Genomic DNA, 25,227 nt, shown 5'->3' with positions numbered 1-25,227 from the left:
AGTTTTGGGGTGTCTTAGAGGAACAAAATCCTCTTGGGTTGTTTAAAGGAAGATTTGGATGATGTCTCACTGGGTCTACAAGTTGTGAAATAGTCACTTCAGTTTTAGATTCATTGGATCATAGAATAGTTTGGGTTGGAAGAGACCTTCAGGATCATCTAATTTCCAACCCCTTGCCATGGGTGGGGGCACCTTCCACCAGACCAGGGGCCTCAGAGCCCCATCCAACCTGGCCATGGACTCTCCATGGATGGGGCAGGGTTCAGGATCAGAGGGAGCTGTGGTTATGACTCACTGTAGGTAATTGCAATTAGGTTTGAGCTGAATTATTAGCAAATACTTTGCAGCATCCCGTGTCCCAGTGTGGAGATGTTCACCATGCTCCAATTTCTTCTAATTTTGGAGATAAAAATGCTGCCATGCATCTGGAGATGGGGGAGGTTGATGAGGCTGCAGGAGCAGTACCTTGTTTCATATAACCCTGTATGTGACAGAAATTCTTGTTGGAAGTTACAGGTCTTCAGATTTTCCTTTGTGCAAACTGAATCAAGAACTAAACCTAAATACAGCTTTGCACTGTATTTTTCCACACAAAAACAATTGATTTATGATCCTTTGTGACACTATTCGCTTTCTAGACTCTCATGAGACCCTCATAATTTCTAAAATACCTGATTTATACAAGTTTAGACATAGTGTTAGATAGCTTGAGATGTGATTTACCTTCCCCAAATGTATTGATGTCTTCTGTTGTATGCCTGGTAATCTCCAGCTGCTCCCTTACCCGAATGCCTGTCACTACTGGGGCAATGTCAGTCCCATCAAATGTTCTGCTGCAGGTTGTAGGTGCTCACTGAAAAATTACAAAAAAAAAAAAGTTTATAAATATATATATTATTAAATTAACAACTAATTTCTATAATACAGTGCATAAGACCATATATATATTTTTAATTCAAATATATATAATAGTACTGGATGTGGTTTTGTTTGCTTTTATGTTCTGTTTTTTTGGCCTTTGTTTTAAATAATTGAAAATTTTAGTCTTTTCTCTGCCAAAGCTGCTGTGGGATTGATGTGGGAAGGATGAGGCCATGGTCAATGCTCATAGCTGTGATCAGGGAAGTTTATCCAACCCTCTGATGCTCCCCATCCTCTTAAGACCATCCCGTGCAGATTTAAAGCTATCCAGACCTATAGCTATGGTGAAAAATCAAGTCATTTAACTAAATCTACTTTCATTAATGATAAATATGGTAAAACTCTAAAATAATTTAAATAGAGATGCTTAAATTGTGTGGAGGCTACTGCATGTTAGAGGTTTGATTTCTCAGTGTCAAGGACCTTCATCTTCCATTAACAGCAAGTGCTCAAAGATGGTACTAGGTGGCAAAACGTGGGTGTGGAAGCTTGAGAGATGCTGTCCAAAGCTTTTTGACACTTCTTTTATAGAACAACTGTGTGCTTTCCTAAGCCCTCCTAAGTTTTGATAATGCACCATGAGGAGATTTTATAGCTATGGGTTGCTTTTCTGAAAGTGTGATGGATTCTGTCCTAGCCAAGTGCCCAAACCAGCCTCTTGGAGAGACTTAGCAAGAGTCTTAGCAAGTGGTGAAAACAGGATTGCAGTATTTGTGTAAAACAAGACACCTCTGAATTTGAAAAAGCAAACTGAGAGTCTCACTACAGATATTTTCCTGTTGATCATCTTCAGAGCTGAAGCAGGTGGGTTTCATAGGATCCTAGAATGGTTTGGGTTGGAAGGGACCTTACTTCCAACTCTGTGCCATGGACAGGGACACTTTCCACTATCCCAGGTTGCTCCAAACCCCATCCAACCTGGCCTTGAACACTTTCAGGCATGAGACATCCACAACTTCTCTGGTTTTGCCTCCTTTGTCCCAAGTATAGGGCAGTCATGAGACTGGAATTCTGGTAGGTTGGGTTGTTTTGGTTTTTCTTTTCCTCTTATGGGAATAGTGGCAAATTTATTGTCAAGATCCTCTCCCCTGTGCATGGAAACCAAGGTCAGCTTTTTTTATTTTTCACTTTTAATTTCTATTTCTTTGCACATTGTTCAGGTATACTTTTGTTTCTTTTCATATGTAGAGATATCCCACAGACTCCGAGGTCTTCAGGCACGCTTTTCTCTCTTTGGCCAATTCTTTTCCTACTGCACTGTACTTGCCATCCTTTTAAAAATTACTTAGAATTTAAATATAATCTCAGAAACAGAATTGTGCATCCTAGTCCTGTTTGTGAGGCATTTGAGCACAGAATATAAGGAGTGTGCACAGGAAATAGTCTGGAGGTCCTGCTATCCCCAGGGACACACACTGCCTCTCTGCCTGTACTTCCTGAATTTGACCATCTCTTTTCCTTTCTTTCCTGGTGAGACCAAAAACAGTTTTTGAATTTTCCTCCATTGCTGCTTTGTGGGCTTGAAATGCTGCTGGTTCCTTCAGCCCCATTGGAGTGTGAGATCCTCCTGCTGTGGCCGTTTGTGTTTTGCTGTTTTTTTCCACCAGCAGAAAATAAATTGCTTTTCAAAATTTGTGGTTCTTCCCGGGTTGGGGCACTAATCCAATTCCTTGGAAGCAAGTGGTGGCCTGCAGGGTAAGGGGATGAGTGGTCTCCACTGGTCATTTACATGCAGATCATAGAAGGGTCTGGGTTGGAAGGAACCTTCCAGATCATCTTGTTCCAATGCCCCTGCTGTGGGCAGGGACACCTTCCACTAGACCAAGCTCTGTCCAATCTGGCCTGGAACAGTTCCAGGCAGATGAGTCCCTTGGCTGCTTTCCTCTACAACAACTTTGGTGGATGGAGACTTAGGGACTTGATGTCCTCCTTGCTCTTCTCCCACACCCTAGAGAGGCAGCTGGTTGTCATGAGTGGATGTCATCTCGATGGGCATCATCTCAAAGCCTACCAGCATCATGATAAATCCCTTGTTGTTGGCTGGAGCAATGTCTTCTGGTGGTCCTCCACCCTCCGTTTCCATTAACTCACCATCCTGGGCAGACTGAGCCTGGTTATTTTTCCTGACTGGCTGCAAACCACTTTGCAAAGTTGTTCTGAGCACACCAGGGTGACCTTGCACTTGCTGATTTGGTAGCCGGGCTCCGATGCCGATTCCCTGCGTTGCATCTCATAAATAGCTCCAGTTCTCCAGTTTTCCGTTTCATTTCCCAGACCTGTTTACACCTTGCCAGAAATAATTACAACCTCTGAGCCTGGAGTTTGCTGTGCAAAGAGGGAGGAGGGCAAAGAGAAAAACCTGCAATCCATGTTTTTTCGTGTGCTGTCATCAACATGGTTCTGCCAGCGGGATTGGGATCTCCCTTCTGGAGCATGAATCAGGCTGAGCTCGCGTCCGCCCGGCACTGCTCCTGTTCTGTGCCTGAGAATTCTTCCCCTTCCTCTGTTCAGCATCATCTTAAATTCATATCCCAGCCGCTGCCTCCCTCACCTGCTTTATTACCTCTTAATGTGTTTTCCCAAGAACATCTCGCGCGCGGATAAACCTCTCCTGCTTCCCTTGTAAAACCAGCTCTTTCTGCACTCTTCCTCCTCCAGCACCTGTGCATTTTTCCTCCATCCATGCAGAGCTACTTTCCTCCTCCTTGCCATGTTTTTTTGAGCACCTTGGAGCCTGCTCATCCTCCTGGAGAGGCGGGTGGATGCCATCGCTGCCGGTTTTGTATCCGAGCCGGCGCTCGCTGTGGTCATGTGTGGAGCCGGTGGGGAAGGCAGGAATATTTTTAGCCTGCACTTCTGTGAGCTGCTCAGGGGGCCGCCCACAGCAGAGTATTAAAATAATAGCGGGGACATTGGGTAAGCTCTGCAGCAAAATGTTGATATGCAAATTGCCATCTTAAGAGCAAACCTCAAGGCGATTTTTGGCAATGCATGCAAGGCTCTGGAGCGGTGTGTTTTGAATAAAGATTACAGCAAAGGGATTTCGCCTGGAGGCCAAACTCGTCTCATCTATTCTGAAGCTTAGCAGAGCTGGTAATTCAGTGTTGGAAGCCAACAGGGTGAAACGTATGCACCTTTAAAAAGGTATTAGATTAGCATTGGCGAAACAAAATGTCACGTCACCTCTGTAACTGAAATTTCCAGGCTTGCAGAAGCAATAAATTCGGTTGGATTTCAATTGCAAGTAGTTCCTGGGTGCTGTCCAAGGAAGAGGTGGCTCTGATGGCAGCAGAGTTGGTTTGGGAGGTTTCGAAGCATTACCTGGTAAAAAAAAATGAGCTTGTGCCAGCTGATTCCACACTGCTTTGACTTTTCTCTTCAACTTAGTGATGGACAGGTTGGCTGTTGGAAACCTTGCAGTATGAAATCAGATCACGTATTAATTCCTTATTTTTGTTGGTCTTTTAAAGTTTTCTTGGTTATTGAGTTCATGTTGGCGCTACTGGGAAGGAAATAACAGTAAATTTGTAGAATATTTGAACGGTTTGGGTTGGAAAGGGATCTGAAAGATTATCCTGTTCGACCTTCTGCCATGGGCAGGGACATCTTCCAGTAGACCAAGTTTCTCCAAGCCCTGTCCACCCTGGCTTTGGACACTTGCGGGGATGGAGCAGCCACATTGCCATTTATAATGTCATATCAAGCTTCCCATGCACCAATATCCCCAAATCCTTCCTTTCCTCAGGGCTTTTCTCAATGAAAGATTTGAATTCTTTCATTTATTCCAGTTCCTGAGAAGCAAGAATGAAATTGCAGGTATTTTCATTATTCTTTGTTTCCTTCACCCATCAGTGCCTGGGCATTGATAGGTGAAGGAAAAGTTCATATCACAACAAATATGCTGCTCTGGAATTGGAAAGTGACAGTAAATTAAGCAACTTGTGAGTTTTGGGATTTGTTTAGAATTTTTTTAATTCTTGAAAATTGCTACAAATCCATCCCTTTTAGAGGCTGGAGAGGGATGATTTTGAGTGGGAATAAAAGTCAGTAGCTAATTTTTCTCCCTTTGAATGAAGCATGGAAGAACCAGGTGGCTGAGACTCTGTGGGAACACATTCTGACTTTGATACAAGTTTGTGTTGATCAGATCTTAGTTCATTTGTATCCTTTTACTTTAATTACACGTTCCAACACCGTGAGACTTTTAAATATCAGATTTTGAGAATGTTCTCTGCCAGAACTGCACGCTTTAAGTGCAGATCCTGTTGGCAGGCATCTCAGGAGCTGTTGACTTCCCTCTTTTTGTCACCTCATCCTCTCTTGCTGAGTCTTTTTCTCCTTAAAATTCTAACATCATTTGATAAAATAGCAAAGCTCATGGGTGTGTAGCCCTGTGAAGATCACTGTGTCCTGCTTACATCCCAACAGAGCCAAGTGAGTACAAGAAAATCATCTTTCAAGTTTGGTTCAGGCACATCTTGAATCTTCTTTTGGTGCATCCTGCTTCTCCCTGGCCTTAAACACAAGATGCTGGTTTAGTCTTCTCATGCTGCCTTGTGCCTTGCTGAGATATTGATTCTTCCCTCCAAGGTCATAAAACTCTGCTCCTGACTTTGAAATTCTCCAAGTCTCCACCTCTCCATTCTTCTTCCTTCTTGATGATTTCATTTTGTAGGACTGTTCTTCATTTTCCCCGAAGGTTGTTTTTTGGTGGTGTATCTTCAGGGAACATCACAGCTGACTGTCATGCCAGTGTTTCTGTCTTTCCAGATTGTGTTTCCTGAAATTTCCCATCAAATCTGTGTTCAACTCCTGCGTTCAGTCTCCTATTTTAAGGTCTTTATTGCAGGAATTATCTCCGCCGTCTTCATTTATACAACATTTCATGTGATGCAGATGTGATTCCGAAGTGGTACATTTGATAATGCCTTTAAAATTGTTGTTTTGGTAATTAACAATATTGAGAATGCTGTCATTTTATATAATTTTTTTTAATATATATATAGGCCAGAGACAAAAAATAAGACATATTAAGACATTGTAGATACTAATACTTAAAAACCAAATACAAATAATTAAAATATATACATATTTTTTCTGGCCCTACCTTAGTTCCTTTGGTAGTTACGACATCACCTGCTTTCTGTGGGGCAACTGAAATGCTGAACTCTGATCTCAGCAGATAAGAAATATTTTTGTAAAGCTGTGCATTTAGACTAATTCTGTCTGCCGTAGAATGTGCTGAGGATTTGTGATCCTCAGCAAGCATTTGACAGATCTTAACTAGTTCTGCTCTGTCTTGTCAATCAAAATTAAACGCCCACTTCACTCCTTCCTACTTTCTCTCTCTTCCAGCCTTTTTATTTAGGTTGGTCATTAAAATTGCTCATAACCATAGAAACGAGGAAAACCCGCCCCTTACTTTCCAGAGCCTTAGTGTGATATTCCTGTACTGACATCATGAGTTACATACACGATGGCTTAAAAAAACCTCCAAAAACCTGCAGGTGGGCAGAGTTGTCATTAATTCCTCTCTATCATGGAGTTGTCCCAGTGGATGCCAACCAAGGATCATGTCCCCCTTTCATTCCTTTATAGAGAATGCAATAGGGACACAAAGGAGAGACCCTGCTGTGGAGAAAGCACCAGAAGATTGGAGAAGAAAACATCAGTTTGGGGGATGGAACTGGTGGGAGGATGAGATAAGGAGAAGATGGATGGACAAGAAGTCTCATGTGGTTTTGATCTTTTCAGTGTTGGTTTTCATCCTCCTGGGTTTGCCTTGGGTGCTCTGGAAGATGGGCAAAATGATAATTCTGGGAAACTGGACAACCAAATTTCTGAACTTAAGGACTTGAATCCCCACTTGGCAGGACGGGGTGTGCCATGGCTTAGCTTGTTCTGAAAAATTGAAATGACCACTATTTTTTTTGCTTGTACAAAAGTACAAAAGGCAGTTTAAAAATGCTTGTCCCAAGGCTACATGAGGGTGATAAAATCTCCTACCTTAGCAGCCATGAACATCCTGAGATTTCAGTGCTGGACTCTATGTACTGGACAAATAGTTCTGTTTTCATTTGGAGCAGGACTGCCTCAATTTCAGACAAATTTTGTCATTTTTTCTCCCCACCTTAAATTGCAATAAATCATATTTAAGAAGGTCTCCAGGATGGAGATGTGGATTGTTCCTAAATTAGTTGGATGTAAAAGTTTCACCACTCTTTTTATATGAAGGCTTGTCTCTTGGGAAGAGGAATTTTGACCTTTGGCCAGAGAAATAACAAGGAAGAAATGTTGTGTGATGTGGCATGACAAGGTGCTGCTGAGCAACATCTTAAAATTTAAAGGTCTTCCTTATTTACCCTGTCTTTAAAAACTGGTTCTGGGTACTGTACTTTAACTTAAAGGTTCTTAATCATTTTTTTTTCTCAATTTTTCAGAGTTGTTGGCTTTTGAGGGTGTTGAAGTCGATTGTGTAATCAAAGAGGAGGAAAGAGTAATTGGATGTTTTTCTAAGGGTAGAAAAACTCAAGGCAGGAGCTCCTTTGGCATCTTTTGCTGCTCTCTTTGGCCCCAGTGTCATCCCATGTGATTTGATTTTCTCCACCATCCCATCATAAGGAGGGATTAGAAGGTTTTCATGGTTAGTCTGGAAGGCTGTCTCTTGTGTGGTGATGCTCCTCCTGCTTAAAACAAGCCCAAAATATCAGCATTTTCATTAAAACACTTTATTTGAGGAATAATTGCTATAAAAAGTCTATAATACTTTTATTTCCTTACTTTGCCCAGTTTTAAGTGCCTCTACCTGAGTTGCCTGAGCCATTCTTTTTCTTCTTTTTTCTTTTATTTTTTATTAAAGCATTAAAAGTGTTTTAAATTCCTTGTGGAGCATTACTTTCCAAATTTGGGGAAAGAACCTCACAAACAGTTGTGAAAGTGTGTGTGGGAAATGAGTTGATGATGTCATTACAGTCTCCAGAGTTATCTGAGTTTTTGGATCCTTATGGATCCTGTTCCTGATGAGAGGAAATGGCCTCAAGTTGCACCAGGGGAGGTTTGGATTGGATGTAAGAAAAACTTCCTCACTGAAAGCTTGGTCAAGCATTGGACAGAGTGCCCAGGGAAGTGGTGGAATCACCATCCCTGAAAATGTTCAGAAGTCCAGTGCTGGGTCCACTTGGTTGTCTCAGTTACATGGTTCTCTCTCAGCAATCCCTGTATTTGCACAGGCTTTCTTTTTGTAGGAAATGTAAAAATGTAGTAAAAATGTACTAAAACTAGATCTGATTTAACTGGCTAATACTTACTATAAAATATGACATTGCTAAACAGGGAAATGACAATAATGTGAAATCACAAATTGCAGAAAATGAAAATTACTTGCTGTGTTTCACTAGGCATCCTCTAATGTTTGCACCCTGATATGAAAGGGAAGAAGTGTTCTTTTATTTCCCTTTTTTTGTGTGCTTTCCATTATCAACACACATTGTGTAGGCCAAAAGCAAAGCTTGCCTAATATATGGATGTGTTTAACAAATTCACAGGGTGTGAAAACTCCCAGTTGAATCTAAAGATACAGCTAAAACCTCAGTCTTGGGAATCCCTGAGCTTCAGACTGAGGGAAACAGAGCAGATAAAAGCTTGTTTGTGCTTTTCACATCTGATTTTCTTTTTTTTTCCCCCTTTTATCTAAACAGGAACAATACTGCTGAGCTGGGCCTTGGGTCCATTGGGTTATTGCTGCCGAGTTCCCAACAAGTGGCTCCACAACACAGCAGAATAAAATTGTGGGTGAGGTAATTTTTGCTGTTTCCTTTCCTTGATAATCCTTCTCATTTAATTTTTTTTTTCTTTGATTTTTGGTTGGTTTTCTCCATATCCTTTCAGCTCATTGGAGGTGATGCAGCATGTTGTAGAGGAGGCTCTGGAGTGAGGGTGTAGGAGTGCTGTGGGCTTTGCTCTTGCAGATGTTCACCTCTGGATGACATCTTCTGCTCTTGCAGTGGTTTCCTTGTTTTAACTGGTTGCTTTTGGGTGATCTCCGTCCACATTCTCCCCCTGACATCTGATCTTGGCTGCACATTAAACTCTGGGATGTCCCTTGCTCATGGCATGTTGACTTTGAGCTGGGTTTTCTGGCCAAAGCCAGAGTTGCTGGGTGTTCTCTGCTAGGAACAGATGGTCAGTGAAAGTTCCATTTTTCAAGGTGTAACAGACTGTGTCTGTAAAACCTATGGAGTTCTTTAACAGCAATAACAGTTTTCTTAAAAACTGCATCTGTTTTTCCCACCTGGAATATCGTTAATGGTAATTTGTAGCATGGCTGGAGTAGTTGTTTCATGGGCTCCAGCTTAATAGGAGGAAATAAGTATTTTCTTGAGTATTTTTGGTTTAGTTTTTCCTTGTTAGAATGTTATTATAGAATTAGTAAAATGGATGAGCTTTATATATTTATCTGAATTGATTGGTTATGTTGCAAGAGGAAACTGAAGATACTGAAGAAATTTGAAGCAAGTTCTTAAAAAGTTTTTTTTTTAAATTTCTAAAATATTTTCCATTTCTCTACTTCTATTTTTCCATGGCACTTGGAGCACTGGCTTGTTCCAGCCCCGATTCATACACAGAGCTAAAGAGATTTGTAACATTCAGTAAATAATATGCATAAAATTGTGCCTATTAACGTTCTGAGTAATTACCAACAACAGAGTAAATACGAGGTTAATGAGATTAACGGGGCAGAGGAACGAAAGCTCTGAGTGCCCCTCCCGGTGGCCCTGGAGCCCAGGGTGGCCCCGTTTCTGTTGATAAGCCCAGCATGGCTGGAGCTGCAGCAGTGATTTTGCTGCTGTTCCCCATACAGAGCCTAATGACTTCCTACTGCTGGCATTTTGCTTTAAATGCTGGATAATATTATTAAATCCCACTCCTTGGGAGGGTTCTTTTAAATAGTTGTTATTTATATTTTTTTTTCCCCTATTTGTTTCTGGTTCTGGGGCTCAGTGATAAGGTGCCTGATCAACCCTAGTCCTCTGACATCTTCTCCCTGACATCTGGTGCTCTCCTGGATGTCTCCTCAAGGCCACCAGAGGAATTGGCCAAAGTCTTTTCATGTTACTGTCAGAATATTGTACTCGGAAGTATTTTGAGATGAACCCTTATTTTCTTATCCTAAGCTCCATTCTGGCTTGATTTCATTTGTTCTTTGCTTTTTTCCCTCCAAGAGCTCTTCATTACATGCTCTCCATTAAGTCTTGCAGGGACAGAAAGTCCAATTTCCAAGACAAAACATGATTATTTTTCTGCTCTAGTATCTCTCAAGCCCTCTCTCTTTTCCAGGTTAGTGGGTTTTCTGCTCTCTGTCCATCATCCTCTAGCATCCTCTGGCAGTCTTCAATGTTTTATCAATGTCACTACCTCAGAATTGTTTATTTGAATTTTCTCCACCCAAAACTGCATCTGCGTGGTTCCCTCAAAGCACCGACTCCCCTTGCTGGTCACGTCACAAACTGCAACCTATTTTTTTTTTTTTCTGCTTTAAATGAAAATGCCTTACCCAGAGACCTATTTCGTTTAGTCAAGATAAATGTTGTACTTATGACTCTGGTTTTTCTTTTTCCAGAAGTTCTGATTAAACCACAAACCTTCCATGTAAACAATTCAGGTAGAGTATAGGCACTGCACATTGCCCAAATGAATTATTCACCTCTTAGCTTTTGTTTCCATTTCTTTGGGTGTTTGGTTTTCTTTCTCGTGTAGGTTTATTTTTTAAATTTATTTTATTATTGCAAGTTATTTTCCTCCTGTTTCAATTGTGTAGAGCAGTGATTCCTCTCTCCTCTCAGTTCTTTTGTGCTTTGTTGTGAGGTTGATTGGCTAAGTAATCAGGAGCACACGTAGTGTTCTGCTCTACCCTTCCAGTTGCAGGGAATAATGAGGAAGAACCAGGAAGATCCAGTAGATCAATACCTGGCCCTGAGCCTGGTGTCACCAGCAGATTTTTGGGTTTTCTTATCATGGGATGCTGTGCCAGTGAGGACCTTTGTTCTGCTGTCTCAGTGGAGGTATGGGATGGAGATCCCTGCAGCAGCAAAGGTACCAGGGTTATTGATGAGTTTGAAACCATGGAAGTGCCTGAGTGGAAGTGGCACAATGTAGAAATTAGGGCTCCTTCCCCAAAAAGAGATGGTGGGAACAATAGCCCAGCTGAAGTGCATCTGCACCAGTGCCCACAGCATGGGCAGCAAACAGCAGGAGCTGGAAGCCCCTGTGCAGCTGTTTGCCATGAGGGAAACAGGGTGGGATGAGTCCCACAGCTGGAGGGACAGGGAGCAGAACAAAGCCCCCATAATCCAAGGGGAAATGGTCAGTGACCTGCTGTGCCACTTAGGGCCACCACATTCTCTGGGGCCAGATAGGGTCATGAAATCATAGAATAGCTTGGGCTGGAAGGAATCTTAAAGATCATCCAGTTCCAACGCCCCTGCCATGGACAAGGGACACCCTCCACTATCCCAGGATGCTCCAAGCCCCATCCTGGCCTTGAACACTTCCAGGGATGGGGCATCCACAGCTTCTCTGGGCACCTTGTGACAATGTTTCTCCACCTTCATTGTGAAAAATTTCTTCTCTAGAACCTATGGTGGTGGGGTTTTGATGGGAACAGTTCCTTCCTTGCCCTGCACAGACATGATAAAAGGAGAAGAAAGTAGGTCTTGAGTTTTTTTGGTGGGGTGATCTCTCTGCCTTTCACCCTGCTCCCCATTCTGGTGGGTAACTGGGGGAGCAGTTGATCTGAGTATTGTCTATCCATGCTGAGGCTGTGGCCATGAGTCCCATTGCTGGCCAGCCTGCAGGGAAGTTGTGCTGGTGCTTCCAGATGTTGCCATGCAGCTGGACAGAGAGGTTGCTGAGCTCCAGGACAGTAAGACCTCCATCTCCATCTCTCTGTGTTAAATCATAACATCTTCAACGCTCATAGTTTCATTTGGATATTTTTTCAAATAGAAAAGTGATGGAAGCAGCAAATGTTTGTGTGAGTGCAAGGGAGGGACTCACACATATTTCTGTGTGAGGGCAGGGGAATCGACTCAGCTTGCTGCAGCTTGTTGCTAATATTTGTGTCTGAGCGCTTAAAATTTCACAAGAGATATTAAGACTTGAGAAATGTGTTTTGTTGCCTTGTAAGTGTATGATTAAACCTTCATCATTTTCTTCTTTTTCACTGTGGGAATCTTTAAGTCGTTACGCTTGTTTTCTTCAGGCATCGTACTGAAAGCAAAGAGTGGCATCATTATTTATTTATTTTTTTGGAATGTGCTCCTCTCTGCCTGTTTTATGCAAAAGCACTTTAATTGATCTTGCAGACGGTCGAGAAGAGGACAAAGAAGAAAATATTTAATGCAGCATATAATTCTTTCTGGTTTTGCCTCAAAATAAAAAGCCACTTTGCAAGGATTTATGTATCTAAACACATTTTATGTAGATGGAACAGCTACATTTTATCTGCCTACTGCAGGAGGCTGATGCAAAGAAGTGCCTTGATCAATGGTATGAACTGGTTCAGAGTAACTCCCAAACTGTTCCAGTGGTGAACACATTGCCAGTTTCTTGCCAGTTTGATTGCAATTGTTGTATCTTTCTATATTTGTGATTTTTTGACTATTTTAATTTAATCTTCTTGAATGTTAAATGTGAAAATGATGCAAGTCCATTCCTTGCTGTGCTCTAATGAAGCACAATAACATCCCATTCAACCAGGAGGCTGTCCTATGCATTTTGCCAGCTCCAGGATGCTTTGGATGAGGTGAGAGGACTGTGGCTTGTCTTTAATTCTCCTACTGCATCCAGAGCTTGTTCAAGCCAAGCACTTGAACACAGATTTTCTGAACTGCAAAGCATCACTTCAGTGTCAACACCTCCCTTCTGTCTATTTAAGGTGAAACAACTGCAGGGATTCAATGCTGTTGTTATCTTCCCTTCAAGGTTCAGACCTTTGAGGTCTGAACATCTTCAGTGCTGGTGGAGTCAGGAATATTTATGAGCTGGAGTCACCTTGCTTTGGCTCTGTCAGGTCCTGTTCCATGTTTGTGATTTGCTGTGGCTGAGATGTGGAATGCACACGAGTTAATGCTTACTTTAATGGTTTGCTCCTTCAATACTCAATACTTCAATAATCAATAAAGATTTCTGGGCATATCTGGACATTTCCTGCAAGAGTCAGCTGAGAGACTGCCTGAAAGCTCTCCTTAAAATAGTGAAGCCCTCTGTAGCCTGGGAAGATTGAAATGTGGACCATGGGCTTGTTGTCACCTTCATGTGCTGGAGATTTTGTCAATTTAATTGAGTTAAAAGACTTGGAAGAGATTCATCTTTTTCGAAATTGTGTCAATATCTTGAATGTCTTGAGTAAGTGAAAATCCCTTATTGAAATAGCTTTTTGATAGTTTGGAGGTTTTCAGCTGCATTCTTTTGAAATATGCCTTGTGCCATGACTTAAGAGTGCATTTTCAATATATTTTTGGGTTTCTTTTATTTAATATTGAGCTTGAGAAAGAGCAGCCCCTGTCAGCCACCCTCCCCCCAAAAAGAAGGATGAGTAAAAGCGGGAAATAAGCAAGAGGAGCTTGTCATTAAACCTAAATCCACTTACAAACATCTAGTAAAAAGGCATCTTTAGAGGCTCATTCTGTACTTTTATTGCAAGGATGGTGTTATACTGCTGTATATATCAGAGAACTGGGTAACAGCATGTCCTCTGTCCTCAACAACTGCTTAGAGCTGTAGGTTTTTGTGTTCAAGCCGATGAATATTTTAGCTTGATGTCTCCAAGGGTAAAATGAAGGAGTAGCTGCTCTGAGGGATTAATACAGAGTGAATTAGATGTTTGTAAAAGGCATTAAAAGCTGCAGTGGCTGTATTGAATCCCAGCATTAGAAATGCGAGGCGAGATGCTGTGGTGCATCCCCCCATTGCAGAGGGACATCCATCTGGATTGCAGGATGAAGACAGCTGGTTGTTTGTTTAGTGAGTGCTTAGATGACCTGAAAAAAGGGGAAAAAAACTTACTCCCCACTTCCTGTCCTCTTTCCCAACATCAATCATAAAAAATAGTTTTAAGAAACCTTGGGGATGTTGCTTCTCTTTTCCCTCACAGTTTCAGCAAGCACCTCAGGCCGAGTGCTCGTGGGTACCACGAGGATGATGTTTCTTGACCCCAGAAGCTGCATCCTGACTTTTTCTCTCTGTCTACCAGCTACAAGGCAGGAATAACATAGCCCAGTGGGCAAGGAGATGCCCAAGGAATAGCTCACAACAGAGGGTGGTGGTGTCATCTGAATGTCCTGCTCCTACAGCATCACCAGGATGGGAGCCAGGCACCATCTTTGACATAGGTAGACACTAACTGGGGGTATTGAGACCTGTTTTCCCACTGCCAGGGTTATTCTGGAGCCCCAGCAATGTTTGGAGCAGCCCAGCCCTTATTCTGCTGATGATCTCAGGGCTGTTTATTTTGCCACCTTCTCAGAAATCACTCTCATCTCAGCTCGCTTTTTAAAAAGATGTGCTTTCATCATTTGTGATCCAAAAGGCTCTTCTGCAATGGAGGAGGTTTGAGCTGTTATTTTTAACTGAATGTTTCATTGATCTGATTTACAGCACTAGCTTCTGGTCCCTGTGTTAGCAAGAGTGGAGAGGCAGCTGTGGTGTGGGGCAGTGCTGTGGGGAGGTCTTGAGTTCCTTCCCTTGTCAGAGCTAATTCATCACAGTCCTGCAGCCTAAAGATGCCATTTTGCATAATTTTAATCCACTAAAAGTCAGGGCTCCACTCTCTTGTGAGTGGATTCATGGATTTCAGTCCTGTCTAATATTTTCGCCTTGATATGTTAAGCCAACACCAGACTGTGATGCATTCCAAACAAAACCCTACCAAGAATAATCTTAAAAATGCTTCGATTTTGGATAGACAAGATGCAGTTTCAACTCTTATGAAGCAGCTTGTGCTTTTTCTTGGACTAAATTAATCTTGCTGCATTCCCAGCTGAAGAGCCTGAGTTTCAGCTACTGGGACATGGTGGGACCTTGGCTGATGTGATGGGATGGAGGGTGGTTTCTTCTGGGCAATGCCATTCTCTCCTGGAGAAAAGGAGGCTCAGGGGGGACCTTATCACTCTCTACAACTACCTGAAAAGAGGTTGTAGTGAGGTGGGTGTCAATCTCTTCTCCCAGGTGACGAGTGACAGGATGAGAGGAAATAGCCTAAAGTTGAGCCAGGGGAGGTTTAGATTGGATTTTAGGAAAAGCTTCCTCAGTTCCAGGGTTGTTAAGCATTAGAAAAGATTGCACAGGGAAGTGCATCCTAGAGTCACCATCCCTGCAAGTGTTCAAAAAACGTGTGGGTATGGCACTTGAGGATGTGTTTTAGTGAACATGGTGGTGGTGCTGGGTGGGACTCAATGATCTTGGAGGTCTTTTTCAACCTTAACAGTTCTCTGGTTGTCTGTGATGTGGAGAGCAAAGCCTTCATGGAGTGTAATCCAGAGCTGGGAGCACCTGAAACCTTCAATGACAGGTTTGAGTGTTCAGCTCAGTCCTAACCACGTGTGTAAATAAAGCTGAAAGCCTCAGGAATGGGTTATTTTTCTACTTGACGAGCCAGAAAATTAAATACAAACAGAATATTTGGGGCACAGGTCTGAAAGTGAGAGGAGATGAGCACTATTGGGTTGTTTTCAGAATTTTTTTTTTTTTTGATAGCTTGAAGAATCTCACTTCCTTTAAGGCTTTCTCCTGTCAGTGTCTTTCTGCCTCTTCTGCTGAAGTAGGTTGGTTGAGTTAATCACATCAGAGAAAAAAATACAGTTCACTGATTTTCTCCTCCACCCAACCATCAATGTATTCACCAAGCACATGAGGACTTAATATCTCAGTGTGCTCAAGGAAAACTCAGGCAAATTCACTGATTACCTATTTTTTTGGTATCATGCAGTCAATTAGTTAACATGTGTCCAGATCTAGATTACCCATGTGGGTTTTTTTTCCTGCCTCTCTGAATGCTTTGGAGAACAAATTGAGGCATGGATGGAACCTGAAGTTGTGGAGGGGGAGTGTCCATGGATACAGGGAGGGTGTGTAGAGAAGCATCATGGGGATATGGAGTAGGAGAACAGGGCAGGGTTTCCTGTCACGGCAGGAATTTTTTGTAGGGGTCATAGGTGGGGAATCCAACATCGATTTCTGCAGTCCTCAGTGCTGTGCACAACAGAGATGTGTGGGTTTATCACTGCTAAGCCTTGTGTTGACCAAAAAAAAGAGTAGAAGGGATGTCTTTTTTTTTCAAGATGTTCTGAAAGTTGGACATTTAGGACCTTGTTCTTCATCTTCCTGATGCAAAATAACTGAATTATTTAACATTCTGTATATTTGGTGTATGCCCTCTCCTTCCCTGGACATGGAACTGATGAGAATGTCAAGGAACCCTGTTATGGAAAGTAGCACCTCTGTGAGGTCAGGGTGGTTACCTGTGTTTTAGAGATCCTCAGGCAAGTGTGTCCATGTGGATAGTCCAAATTTAAAAAGGAAAGTAGAGTGAGATTCAGTCTGTTCTGCTAGGTTGAGCTTCTTTATATGTTCACAAAATCACAGAATCTTTAGGATTGGAAGGGACCTTTCCAGCCCCCTGCCAAGGCAAGGTGACACAGGAACACAGCCAGGTGGGTTTGGAATATCTCCAGAGAGGGAGAATTGAATCCAAACCCTCCCTGGGCTGCTACACCAGTGCTCTGCCACCCTGCCGGGAAAGAAATTCTTCCTTAGGCTGAGTTGGATCTTGTTGTGTTTTAGTTTATGGTCATTAACCTTGTCTGGTTGCTGAGCACAATAAAAAGAGCCTGGCACCACCCTCTTGACTCCTGTCTTGGAGATATTTGTATGGATTGATGAGATCCCCTCTCAGTCTTCTCCAGACTAACCTGGCTCCCACAGTCTCTCCTCACAAAAAGACCTTTCTCTCACTGGACTTTGAACCGTGGAGAATCCACTGAAACCAATGTGTGTCAGTTGTCTGCTGATATAGAATCATGGAAAATGGTTTGGGTTGGAAGGGACATCAAGGACCATCCCGTTCCAACTCACAGCCACGGATGGGGAGCCTTCCACTGGATCAGGTTACTGGCAGTGCACACTTCCATCGTGTTCTTCCAAAAAGCCAACTTAAAGAATCTCCCCTTTACTTGAGTGACTGTGTTTTCATCAAGATGATGCTGTTCAGGAGGGAAGAAGTGAACTCTTTACATTGCTTATCTCCTGTATCTCAGTGCTTATCTCCTGTAGCATTCACAAAAAGGCTGAAAGCTGAAGCGTAGCCAGCTCAGGGCAGCGATCCTGTGCACTCTGCTGCAGGGACATCCTGGCTCCCCAGACCTCTGCACTAACAGGAACGAGGCATCTGGGAGGCAGGAGGTTCCTGTCACACTGGCTGCTGCTGCTGATGGCACTGCTGCAGATCTTGTGTGCTCCATCATGAGCACTGGAGATGAGCTCACTCCTCTGCCTGGAGTGAGGAAGGCTCTTGCACACCCAGACTTCTCTGGTTGCTCTTTTCCTTGAATGGCCAAATAAGCTCATTTTTTTCCTCTTGAAATGTTGTTTGTAAACTTTTATCTTCTGCTGCCTTCAATTTACTAATGACCTTTCCTGCAGCCTGAATGCAGTGTTCCTGGTACTGTGAGCAATGTAAGCTGTCTTAAATTATACCCCTTGTCCTCCATCCATCTCAGTTTGGTTTTGCAGGGAGATCGTGTGTTATCACTTGGAGTTTGCTTTCAGAATTGAGGATGCTGATAAATAAATGCTGTTGTAGCAATGGGAGAACGTGGACTGCTTTAACCAGCTCAATATGTGGAAAAGAAAGAAGAGATTTTTAATTTTATTTTTTTCCTTCACTTATGACTTGTAGAGCCCTGTATCTTCTTCAGCCTAGGTCTTCTAGGGTTATAAGCAAAGATGCTCTTGTCAGCTGATTTTCCTGCCTCACATCTGGAAATGCCAATTAGGGTCATTGCAATAAAAACAGCTGCACTAATGCAAACTCTATGTGTGCCTTCCTTTGCATGCTTCCTCTGCACCTGGAATTGTTTCCCTCTCCAAGAAATGACTTTTGATTGGACACCTACAGGTGTGTTGCTGTATTTTTCTTGGTAATCTCTGTCACTCCCCTAATTTTTACACGGCAGTTTAGCAGAAGGGCTGTTGAGATCCAGCTGTGTTGGCATTCATCAGCTTTGCTCTGACTTGACTGCAAACCAGACCCTGTGTTTTGTTAGCAGTCAGGATGGTGAGAAATCCTTAAAATAGAAAAGAAAATTCATGCAATGAATGATATAGATCTAATTTTTGGATTAAGGTGACAAAGATCAGGTCACTGTTTAACTGAAGGACATTTTTCTGTTAATTATAGTCTCAATTTCTTCAACAATTGGAGAGTAATGTGGGCAGACCCATTTTTTGGATCACAACACATTTATGTTGGAAACAAGCCGTGGTATTTGCTGGTTGGGCACAGGATACTTAGGAAGCAAGAACAGAGTCTTCAGACCTCTGGTTGTGGGACACCTGCTTCTCACAGGGGGTTTTTGGGATGCACTACTTGGATATTCTGGTGTTTGTCAGATTGTGTATATAAAGGTTAAGGAATCATAGAATAGTGTGGGTGGACTGGACCTTAAAAATCATCTTGTTCTGCCCCCCTGCCATGGGCAGGGACACCTTCCACTAGATAGGTTGCTTCAAACCCTGTCCAGCCTGGCCTTGAACACTCCCAGGGATGGGGCAGCCACAGCTTCTCTGGGCAGCCTGTGCCAGGGCCTCACCACCCTCATAGTGAAGAACTTTTCCTTCCTAATATCTAATCTAAACCTGCTCTGTTTAAGTTTGAAGCTATTCCTGTTTGTCCTGTCACTACATATCCCTCTCCAGCTCTCTTGTAGAGTCCCCTTCATGTACTGAAAGGCCACAATTTAGGTCACCCTGAAGCATTTGCTTCTGCAGGCTGAACAATCCAGATTGTCTCAGCATAGGAGAGGTGTTCCATCCCTCTTCATGACCCAGTTCAGAATTATAGAATCATTTTGGTGGGAAATGACCTTTAAGATCAAGTCCAACCCTTAACATTGTACTGCCAAATGGAAGTGACTGGAGAGCTGGGGCATTAGTGGTGGACTCCATTAGTTTTGGTTACACCACCAAGACTGGCCTTGCTGTTGATGGGGACACCAGCCAGGATGTCACAAAAGAAATGGCTAAAGCAGGATCCTGAGAAGGAACATCTCCATCTGCTCTCCACACTCCATCTGCTGAAGAACAAGTAGAAGGTGCCTCATTTTCCACGGACTCCTGACACTTCATCTGCCACTTGCTGTGTCTACTTGCCCCCTCCACCACAGGAGAAACCATAAACCTCGTTGGTTTCCCATTTGTTTACTCATGGATAATCCATTCACTGTGTAATTGCTGCAAGTGTTGTGCTTTGGTCTATTTCTCCACCTGTTTCTGTTTCTCTATTTCTGTTTAATTATCTTTCTTTCCTTGGTTCATAGAACCTCAGAATAGTTTGGGTTGGAAGGGACCTTAAAGACCATTTTGTCCCAAACCCCTGCTATGGGCAAGGACACCTTCCACTATCCCAGGTTGCTCCAAGTCCCATCCAACCTGGCCTTGGACGCTTCCAGGGATGGGGCAGCCACAGCTTCTCTGGGCAACTTCTGCCAGGGCCTCACCACCTTCACAGGGAGGAATTCCTTCCTAATAACTAATCTAAACCCATTCTTCAATTTAATTCACTTCCCCTGTCTCCTATCACTTCATGCCCTTGTGAATAGTCCCTCTCCACCTTCCTGTAGGTGCCTTTAAGGTACTGGAAGGGTCTCTAAAGTCTCCTGGAGCCTTCTCTTCTCCAGACTGATCCAACTGTCTCAGCCTGTCTTTATAGAGGAAGTGTTTCTACCCTTAATATTTCCATTGATTTTCAGGCTAGTTATGGTTTAGGATTTTTAAAGTTTATGTTTCTTTTTTCTCTGATTTGTTTAAGCTGTCCAACAGCTTCAAGTTACAGGAGCAGCTGAAAAGGCAGGAGAATGGGACCAGTAAAAGGGAAGCTCAGCACAGACCTGTGATGATTCTTGTATCACTGTCATTATTCGTGCTGATCATCACCATGTTGCTGGGAAAGGCTGAAAAGTGGCATCTGCCACTCCACAGCCATGGGGCCATTTTGTTTAAAGATGTAAGAAAATTACAGGATGAGTGTCCAGAGGCAATGCCACGAGAACAAGTAGTAAAGACTTCTCTCTCAGCTCAAGAAGATCTCTCTCCTGGAGGGGAATGTCAAGAAATGCATCTCCTGTGACTTCTGCATCCTTTGTGACACAGCATCTCTCTTGACTTTTGGTAGCCTATTTGTGGAAGTATTCAGAGAACATATTCTCCTACATATTCTCCCATCTGTCTTTTTCCCAAACTCACTGGCCTTGGCGAATGCTTAAGAATAGATGTGCTTTCTGCGTTATGTTGAGAAGGCAGTTAAGAATTTATTTTTTGACCTTTCTGTGTTTAGATGGTAATATTTTTAGTATCTTCTATGATGGCTGCTTCTGAGTTGACTTGGACTCTCTTTTCCCATTTAAATGCAGAGGAGAAAATTTGATCAGTGTCTTAATTCAAAAGATATTTTGGGTTGTTCTGCCACCTGGGCCAGGCTGTGCAAGAACCCTTTTCATGGCTCTTAATTGTTGTTTTACATTGTTCATAAAATTCTTTTTTGGGAATGGATGAACTGTGCTTGTAGCATTTACCAGTTCCCAAGAATGTGCAGTTGCTTGGCTGTACAGACCTTGAATAAACATGCAAAAAAAGGGAGCCCAAAATATCATCTTACCACCAAAAAAAAGTGTGAAATGGGAAGGAAGAAATTGTTTCTTCATGTAAACTTTTAATTTTTTTTTTTTTTTTAATTGGCTTCCCCACCAGTGGCTTTTTCTTCTGTTTGGCACTTACCTCATCTTAAGCTTGCAGGCAGATGACTCTGGATGGTCTTTTCTTTTCTAAAGAAAAGGGGTAATACAGGCAAGAACATCTTATGCCCTCTCAAGATTGTGAGATATGGAAAAAGCTTTCTATAAAATGACATCTGTTGGGGATGTGATGTATCTCTTGAATTCAGTGTAATTAGACCCCGCTCAGCTGTGTAACTTTTGACATGGATTGGCATCTGCTTCTCTGAAGGCTTAATGGTGCCTTTAATTATAAGTAGTCTAGGAATTGCCTAGAGAGCCACAGGCTTCATTTAGTTCAAGAATCTCTCTTTTGGATGGTGATCAGTAATAACGTGCTCAGAAGAAGAGCAAGCAATGTCCTGCTATGCAAATGTGGTGATGAATCCTCCCTGGGTTTCTCCTGATGGTAAATCATTAAGGCTTGGCTTCAGCATTTCATGTTGCTACCTATGTATGAAAAATTTTGCTGGTCTTGTTTTGTGCTTCCCTGTGCCTTTGGATCCTGGAGTCCTTGGCCTCTAAAACCTGTGCTCTATGTCAGTTTTTCAAAAAATTCACTTATCTCTTGAGTATTTCCTGACTTCTTTTTTTTTTTTTTTTCCTTGATGGATTTTCTGGGATTTTTTTTTTCCTTAGTATGTGGTAGGAAGCTGAGAGATTCTTTTCTAAACTCTTCCTTGTTGAGGCTTTTTCTGCTGTATTTAGTGCCAGTTTCCAAATCAAACTCACTCCTTCAGTGTGACTCCTTTCCTGTCCCCAGTCTCCACGGGGCAAGAAGCATTTCAGGTCTTCATCTTTCAACATATTCTGAGCTGCTTCTCTATTAAAAAGATTAAGAATGAAATGACACTGCACCACTAATTTTACCTTGTAATTTTCGTAGAATTCTACAGTGGTTTGGGTTGGAAGGGACTTAAGGATCATCTATTTCCAAAGCTCCTGCACCTTCCAGGTTGCTCCAAGCCCCATCCAACCTGGCCTTGGACACTCTCAGAGATGGGGCAGCCTCAGCTTCCCTGGGCAACCTGTTAATAATAATAACAACTATAATAATTATATTTTATCTTAAAATAATCTTGATATTATTCTGTCTTCTTTCCTGTGCATCCCATTGCTCACCTGAAAGGATAAGCCTTGGGCAAAGTTTACTTTTGAACTGCCAATGGTGACATCCAGTTCCTTTCATTGGCTTCAGCTTCTGTTAGGAGTGTGCCTGCTACAACACTTCCTCTCCATCTTCTTTTCACATTTATGGGGCCTGGTGTACATAATTCCAAGCCATATCGAAGTAAAATTTCTGAATAAGAGAAAAGAAATCAACTTGCGTGTTCAAGAAGGCAGCGAGTTGGAATTTTGGGGACCAAGAGCTGCTGTGAGGGTCTTAAGGGGTCATCCCCCTTCTTTGCCCATCAGTTGATGTCCCCCATGATCACAGAATCACAGAATGGTTTGGGTTGGAAGAGACCTTGAAGGTCATCCTGATCCAAACCCCTGCCATGGGTCAGGGACACCTCCCACCAGACCAGGTTGTTTTTCCTGGTTATGTTCATTTGTGTGGTCAGGCTCAGACAGTGACAGCAGCAGTCCCAAAGGACTTGAAGAACTTCCTGGCGACCTGTGATTCCTTCCATGGTCAGTGGAGCACTTTTGGGGAGGCTCTGGTCTCTCTGCCTTGGTTGTGGACTCATAGACACAACCCTTCAGTAGTGTGGGTGAATTTGGCTTTTTCTCCCTTCCCTGTTCTCTGACACATTCAGGGAATTCAAATTGAATCCATGTTAGTGTTTACTGCTCTCAGATGTGCTCAGCTCAGCACTCTGGCTGCTGTTCATACCCCTGCAAGCCTCCCCTTGCACATCCCAATCCTTTGAACGATCAGGAAATCTTTGACAAAGAATTTAATTAGCTCTGTTACAGCCTCGCTGCCTGGACTTAGCAATATTTGTGATTCTGCTTGTGTTTGCTTCCTCCTTAAGCCATGACTGGAAAACAGACAGCCATGATTCCCAGTCAAAGCTCACTGGACCTGATATCCCTCTGAGCTCATGCATCACCCAGGGAACTGTTGTGAGCTTTCATCTCTGCTGTTCATGGTGTTTTTTCCACATTAGAGAAACTAAGGTGGATTTTTTCTACCACTGGAAGCGCTAAAATCAAAGCAGAGGCATTTACTACATTCAAAGTTATGATTTGGAGCACGTTGCCATCATTTTAAATCCTATATATTTAATTCCTTTGCAGAAAGCATCCCCTTGGTACAATAACACCCAGCCCAGATCCTGCCTAGAAGGTGAAACATCAACTGCTAAGGTCATCTTTTCCCCTTTGGGACAAATGCTGGGATGGTCACTTGAAGGATCCTCCTTGTTTCTTTGGTGCCTTTTACTTTGATCCAGGAATATTTCTTTTATCCAGCCTCCTGGCATCCTTGCAAGGAAGGGAGGTATTGAGAGAAAATAATTTACATGGCTTGATGGCATGGTGCCATTTTGTTACAGTGTAATCACGCTTGAAATATTCAATAGAACATCGTTCTGGAGTTAATGGGGGAGATTGTTGTTGGATTATATCCCATGTGATTTTTCTTTCTGTGTGTGTAGAGTTTTCTTGCAGCAAATGAGATAAATAAAGGATTATATCTACATTCTTAATAGCTGGTATCAGAAGTGAAGCGCTTCCAATAAAGTATTCCTATATTTTCTTCCCACATAAGACTGTTTTACAAGCTTATGTCCTTCTATTATTTTTTATCCTCTTTAAATAATCTTAAAATCAGGTTAAAAATTGTTTCCCTTTGCCCAAACTCTGGATAAAACATCTCTTCACAAAAACAGCAGAATGATGTTACATTTTCTTCATTGTAGGAAGAAAAACTGAGTTGGAGGTGAACAGAAGAGTGAAAGTTCCTTGAGAAGATGGGAATTGCTTTTTCTGTTTTCTTATGTTTTGGTGGTTGTTTTCAGATCTGCAGCAGTGACCTGGTGATGCTGGGCAGGTGCTGCAGCTGCTGGAGGGAGCATCAGCAGAGTATTTCTGGGTGTCAGGAGGCTGCAGGATTCATCTTCCCATCAAAACAGGGCTGAGAGAAATTGAGGCCCTTTTAGAGAACATTTTCAGATGATTTTTAGTATCAGTTTGGAAAAATCAAAATGTCCTTCCATACAGGTGAGATAAAATAAAGATAATTCAAGGCAGCTTGAATCTCTCTGTTTTTCTCAGAGATTTTCAGCAGATATTGGGATCCCAGAATGGTTTGGTTTGGAAGGGACCTTCAAGACCATCCAGTTCCAACCCCCTGTCATGGGCAGTATCAGGACCAGATTACTCAAAGCCCCTGCCCAACCTGATCTCTTTTAAAAACTGGTGATCTTCATGGTTTTTTTGGAGATGTGTGTACAGTACCCACTGCCCTGTTACTCTTAGGTTCAGGATTGGCAGAAGTTCCTTGTTCAATGTGTTGTTCCTTGTCCTATTTTCTAGGGAAGAAACTATTCTTGACAGTCACAGAGGACACTGGAATAGATAAAATGTTATTGTATGGTAATTCCTGCACTCCAAAGTTACAAGGAACCTTTGATCAGTCCTCTGCATGATTATCTTAATATCATGAAGGCTGATAATGTAAATGGAGATTTCAAGCTTGACCTGATTCATAAATAGGATAAGTTAAAATGATGAACTTGATTGAGTTATTTGCTGCAGCTGCTTCCAGGGCTGGATTGATTTGAATTTCTGCTGACAAGGCATTGAGACCTCTGGGAAGGACATCCCTGAGTTTATGAGGAGAGTGCTGGGGAAGGAGGAGTTTTGGGGATGTGGAGGGTGGGTGTGTGGTGGAGGGCTGGCTGGACACTGAAGCCTTGGGCTGATAGTGAAATCTTCTGCAATAATTCGGTCTGGTCTTAGCAACTTAATTTAATAATTTTAATTGAATGCTGTGTTCCTGGTACTGCCACTGCAGTCAGTGCATCTCAGTGATGGTTCTTGTTTTTCTTGGTACCGTGGGCTCCTGATTGCTGGCTTGGAGTTTGGGCATTTAGACAAATTCTGACTTGTTGATCAGGACTTCTGTTTGGGTTATTTGTATGTTCTGGTAAAAGCTTGTGATGGCAAAATATTCTCTGTTCCTTGTTGAGATTTTGTCTCAGAAACTGTGAAATCAGTGGGGTGCAGGACCCAAGCTGGATCCATGCTTTGAAAATTTCTCTTCTGCAGCATCTCAGTTGTTTATCTGAACATCAGACTCAAATCAGTTTTT

General features: G+C 42.5%; 1 protein-coding gene across 13 annotated transcripts in view; it reads left to right on the top strand.

The window, feature by feature from the left end:
* Positions 1–25,227, top strand: part of TSNARE1 (t-SNARE domain containing 1) — a 451,500-nt gene that overhangs the window by 6,441 nt on the left and 419,832 nt on the right. For 4 of the 13 annotated variants that reach the window (XM_088179949.1, XM_088179899.1, XM_088179963.1 and 1 more), the window contains exon 2: positions 8,619–8,712. The exons of 1 other annotated variant lie outside the window; for it this stretch is intronic. The gene's annotated coding sequence lies outside the window, so the exon portion shown is untranslated. Of the gene's footprint in view, positions 1–8,618; positions 8,718–25,227 lie in introns of all 13 variants that reach the window. 8 more of the 13 variants (XM_088179955.1, XM_088179908.1, XM_088179969.1 and 5 more) reach the window with 2 other exon arrangements.

Source organism: Sturnus vulgaris, chromosome 1 (genome assembly GCF_052056855.1).
Source record: "Sturnus vulgaris isolate bStuVul1 chromosome 1, bStuVul1.hap1, whole genome shotgun sequence".
Lineage (NCBI taxonomy): Eukaryota > Metazoa > Chordata > Aves > Passeriformes > Sturnidae > Sturnus > Sturnus vulgaris.
The sequence above is the reverse complement of the archived record's forward strand: the minus strand, read 5'-3'. Positions and strand labels throughout refer to the sequence as shown.